Source organism: Pinus tabuliformis, chromosome 7 (assembly GCF_031772625.1).
Source record: "Pinus tabuliformis cultivar Carrire ecotype Pingquan chromosome 7, CPIR1, whole genome shotgun sequence".
NCBI classification, from domain to species: domain Eukaryota; kingdom Viridiplantae; phylum Streptophyta; class Pinopsida; order Pinales; family Pinaceae; genus Pinus; species Pinus tabuliformis.
This window is the reverse complement of record NC_142293.1, coordinates 733,618,135-733,623,754: the sequence shown is the minus strand read 5'-3', so window position 1 is coordinate 733,623,754 and position 5,620 is coordinate 733,618,135.

The window sequence follows — 5,620 nt, the reverse complement described above, 5'->3', positions numbered from 1 at the left end:
TCCTGCTCCTCCACATCCACCCCTCCTCCTCCTCCTCCTCTCCTCCACCTCCACCTCCCCCACCGCCTTCTCCTCCTCCTCATCATCTTCCACCACCTCCTCAAACTCCACCTCCACCACCACCTCCTCAACCACCACATCCTCCTCCTCCTCTTCCTCCACGACCACCACCTCCTCCTCCTTTTCCACCACCTCCTCTTCTCCCACCTCCACATCCACCTCCTCCACCACCTCCACCTCTACCACCTCCACCACCTCTAGCTCTACCACCTCCACCACCTCTGCCTATACCTCCTCCTCTTATTCCACCTCCTCGTCCACCTCCTCTGTCTCCGCCTCCTACACAACCTCTGCATCCACCTCCTCCTCCTCCTCCTCATCCTCCTCCTTCACCTCCTTATTCACCACCACCTACAAATCCACCTCCTCCACCCCCTCCTCCTCCTCCACCTCCTCCTCCTCCTCCTTGTCATCCACCTAAAGCTCCACGTAAACCATCACCTCCCCCTCCACCTCCACTCTTCGTCCACCTCCACTCTTCATCCACCACCACTTCCACCTCTGCCTCCTCCTCATCCTCCTCCTCCACACCTTTCTCATCCTCCTCCTCCTCCTCCATATCCACCTATACCTCGACCACCTCCTACTCCATATCCACCTATATCTCCACTACCTCCTACTCCACCACAACCTCCGCCTCCACCCCCACATCCACCTTCGCCTCCACCTCCTCCTTCTCCACCTCCACCACCTCCTCCTCCTCCTCGTCCACTTCCTACTCCTTGTCCTCCTCCATCTCCACGTCTACCTCCTCCTCCAGCACCACCCCCTCCTCCTCCTCGTTGTCCTCCTCCATGACCACAACCTCTGCCTCCTCTTGCTCCTCATCCTCCACCTCCACCTCCTCCTGCACCACCATCACCTCTGCCTTCTCACCCACCACCCAAACCTCCACCAACAGCACCACCTCCTCCTCTTCCTTCTCCTCCTCCTCCTCTTCCTCCACCACCACCACCTCCTCCACCTCTTCCTCCTACTCCACCTCCACCACCACCTCCACCTCATCCTCAACCGCCTTCACCCCCTCCTCCTCCTCCACCTCCACTGCCACCATCACCACCACATGCTCCTCCTCTTCATCTGCCACAACCACAACCGCCACCACCAATGGTGCCACCTCCACCTTTGCCTCCTCTTCCTTCTCCTCCTCCTTGTATGCATTCTTTGCCTCCACTGCCTCCTGTACCATTGTTGCCACCCCCCTTCCTACTGCCCCATCCCATCTACCTCCTCCTCCTCTTGCCCAGCCTCCTCCACTGCCTCCTCCCTCCTCGTTGCCTCCACCTTCACCTACTCCTCCTTACCGCTACCTCCTCCTCCTCATGCTCCTCCTCCTCTGCTTCCATCTCCTCCTCCTCCTCCCCCACCTCCTTCTCCCCTGCCTATGCCTCTGCCACCCTTGCCTCCTCCACCTCTGCCTCTGCCTTGACCTCCACCTCATCCTCCTCCTTTGCCTCCTCCTCCTCCTCTCCTCTGCTCTGCCTCCTCCTTTGCCTCCGCCTCCTCCTCTAACTCCTCCACCTCCACCTACTCCTCCTCTTGCTCCTGAGAAAGCTTAAAGAAAATAAAATTTCATATCATTTCATTCTTTTTATTTATAATAATTATTGAGAAAATTCAGATATCAATATATACATGATAATATAACAAATAATATGTATAAAAATTTGCAATACAAATACGCAATTATGAGAACAAAAATTTAATTAGTAGATTTTAATTTAGTTTTCTAGTTTAAGTCAAATACTATTTTCGCAATTTCACTAACAAAGTTATAATAAAGGTGATTAAAATTATCTGTGGCCACCTTTGATTTTCAATATCAAAGTTGTAAGGGTGGTGAACAACAAAAGTGAACACTGAGTAATCGAAGTGGAGTGTAGTTTAAGAGGACAACATTTTCATGTTTTATTTGGAAAAAAAGAAAAAATAGCTTTGACTATTTTCCACATATTCATACTTCTACATGTCTATATTTAAAAGTACTAAGAATATTTTTTATATTTAAAAAACAATTTAGAATGTTGAATTTATTTTTGTATTAAAATTTTCAAAAATATATAATCTCGGTGCCAAATTCCAATTCCAATAAAAAAAAGGGATGAATCTATGCTGAATCTATTTTCATATTAGAATATAGATTAAAAAAATGAGAGATCAAAATTTATCACCCACCCAAGGAACATTTCCAATCCATCATTTAACAAAGAGGTGAACGTTTGCAAGAATTTCTATGTCTTTTGCATCATAATTTTGGGGCTACGTGTATCAATGATTCATATCTTAGTAACCATAAGACCAAAGTGTATCAATGATTGATATCTCAGTAACGATAAGACCAAAGTTCAGTGCAAAGGATTGGGCCAATGTAGTAGTTGACCACTAATCTTGACGACAAAGTGTTCAGACTTTTCAATGAGTGAACAAATGTATAATGAAACACGAAAAGTATCAATAAGTACTTCCCATAGTTACAGAAAAATAATTATAAATCAGTGTTCAACATTTCAAATGTGCAAACAAAATTATCTAAAAACGATATCCATAGCTGTAGAAAAAATTTATAAACAACATATCCATAAATGATATCCATAGTTGTACAGAAAATTTATAAACAACACATTATATTGTGTAAAGAAAACTGTCCATAAACGCTATCCATAGTTGTAAAATGTTTTTATAAAGGCTCGAAAAAGAGGCGTGGCTTCAGATATGCAAACAAAATAAACGATATCCATAATTGCAGAAAAACTTATAAACAAAGATTGAAAAAGAGGCATGGAATGTTAAGCTAATTTGAATTGACAGAAATAGCTACTTACCTCTAGCATGATTGGAAGTAGAGTTATCAAGTGACAAGGGCGTTGAGCATGGATCAAACACATGATCTCATATATTCACTCTGACTCTCTCTCGACAAATATATAGATCGAACACACTATCTTTAGAAGCATGGCTTCAAATGTGCAAACAAAATAAACAATATCTATAGTTGCAAAAAAATATTATAAACAAAGATGAAAGAAGAAGAGGCGTGGAATGTTAAGATAATTTGAATGGACAGAAATGACAACTTACCTCAAGCTTGATTGGAAGTAGAGTTATGAAGTGATAGGGGCGTTGACCGTGCATCGAACACGTGATCTTCATATATTGAGTCTGTATCTCTCAACAGAGATACAGATCGAACACTCGAGGTTCAAAGATATTCAGCCTGACGCTCCCCCATCAAAGATATAGATCGAACACACGATCTTCATATATTCAGTATCACGCTCTCCTAACAAAGATACAGAGCCAACAAAATTGGTGTTACCAATGAGAACACTATCCTCCAACAATTGGGCTGGGTGAGATTGGGATTGTGAGAACACGGCTATGAAGGGAGACAGCCCATAAATGAAAAAAATTACCTAAATTTAAAGAGTGCAGCCCAAGAAAGCAAATAATAACCTAAATTTAAAAACACAGTATAAATTTGCGATTGTGAGAAAACGACTATGAAGGGAACGGAGATAGCCCATAAAAGCAGAAAGTTACCTAAATTTAGAAAGTACAGCATGAAGAAACAAAAAATAACTTAAATTTAGAAACAAAGTATAAATTACATTCATTAAAAAAACCGCCCGTTAAATTAAAAAAATACAAACCAAAATAATTTACCTTTAAAATTTAAAGAAAGGAAAGTAAAAAATTAAAGTTTAAATTTGAAAATTCAGTCAAAAAAAACCACCAGTTAAATTAAAAGAATACAAACCAAAATAATTTGCCTTTAAATTTTAAAGAAAGAAAAGTAAAAAAATAAAGGTTAAATTTAAAAAATTGCTTTTGAGGTACACGATTGGCAATTTCGCTATATCCCCCAACCCATGTTTGGATTGGTTGATATAAAAATCAATAAGAATTATCTCTCTTTACAGTATGGGGAGGAACAAGAATTATCTTTCTCTTTTTGGTATGTGGAGGAACACAGAACAACAAGAAAAAGAGGATGTGATCATCTCAGAACTAGGACTTCACCCAAAGGTAGGTTTGGATAGTAATGCAAAGTTATATGATATGAAAACTAATTTCAAAGTTAGAAAGAGCAAATAGTTGATGGAAATGTAAAAAATTAAAAGTTAAATTTCAAAATAATATTTATTTTCTTTTGAAGTAAAAAATGGATAGTTTCAAAGTTAGAAACTCTCGCTATTTAATTGTTTTTGCAGTAAAAAACATAAAATTTCAAAGTTAAAAAAGTAATGGTGAAATTTAAAAACTCAATGTTTAAATTGCTTTCTTCAGAGTCAAGAGAATATGTACAAAGTTAATGCTTAAATCTAAAATGTCAATCTTTATCTCACTGACTCACACTGAGTTTGAATTGACAATTACTAAAATGGGGTGAAAGTCATTATACATAATTTTGTTTGCTAAATAATAAAATTGTCAAAATAAAATGTGAGGATAAGTTGTGAAATAAGAAAAAAATAATATGAAAATTCATATGGCTTAGCAAAAATTTTCACTAACAAAATAACCTTTTTAACTAATAAATAAAATCATATAGATTAATAATCCTCTTCATTAGTAACTAAAAATTAATTAATTTATATATTTTTCTAAATACTTTTACGTTGGAAAATTTAAATGATAAATATATAAAAAAATATTTATTTCAAAGTTTAAGATAACCTGCATTTTTCAATATTTCTAAGAGCCTTGCAAAACTCTAGGAGTATCAAAAACTTAGCTACTAAATCACTTAGGGTTTTTTTTAAGTACAACTCATTAGTTATTGGATTAAAATAATGAGGGAAATCATAAGGAAACACACATGGTTTTCCCAATAATATTTTGATCTGTAAAAATATATATTAATATATGTATCTATAAATTCACTAATTATAATGAATTTATTACTAGATATTTCTAGATATTGCACTATATATTAACCCCTGCAAAATTGCTTCCCTTATTTAATGTAGCGTTTGACCTCTTTGACCAAAATATCTTATACAATATGTGCCCCTTAACCAAAAACCATTATGTATGTCAAAACACTAATATAACCCATAACCACTAATTTACTGTGATCACTCATACTCTTAGACAATTAAAAACCCTTCCATAATGCAACCTCTAACAACTGATCCCGTTAAAAAACAATGACATTGTTCACTTGATATTCTTAAGGGACTAACTCTAAAATTAATTGAACCATAGTGCACTATGATATTTAAAACACAATAAATTCTAGAAACTATGACCCCTAGTACACTTCATGATCATGACATTGTAGTTCTAGAAATTTTACAATACACATCAATTTTAATATCTAACACATTAACTCTACCATTAAAACTATATATTTTATGCACTTAAAGTGTCATAACATAGTGATCAGTTTGAATAAAGTGTAACTCCAAATTAAACCCCATAAGAAAGGAATATAATAGATATTGAGTATCATTGAGATGATATTTTGATTATCGATATTGACCCAAAAATAACTTTTCATGAGCCAACATATGGTAATTATCTTGACAAGTACTCGCATTTCACCCATTAGATCATA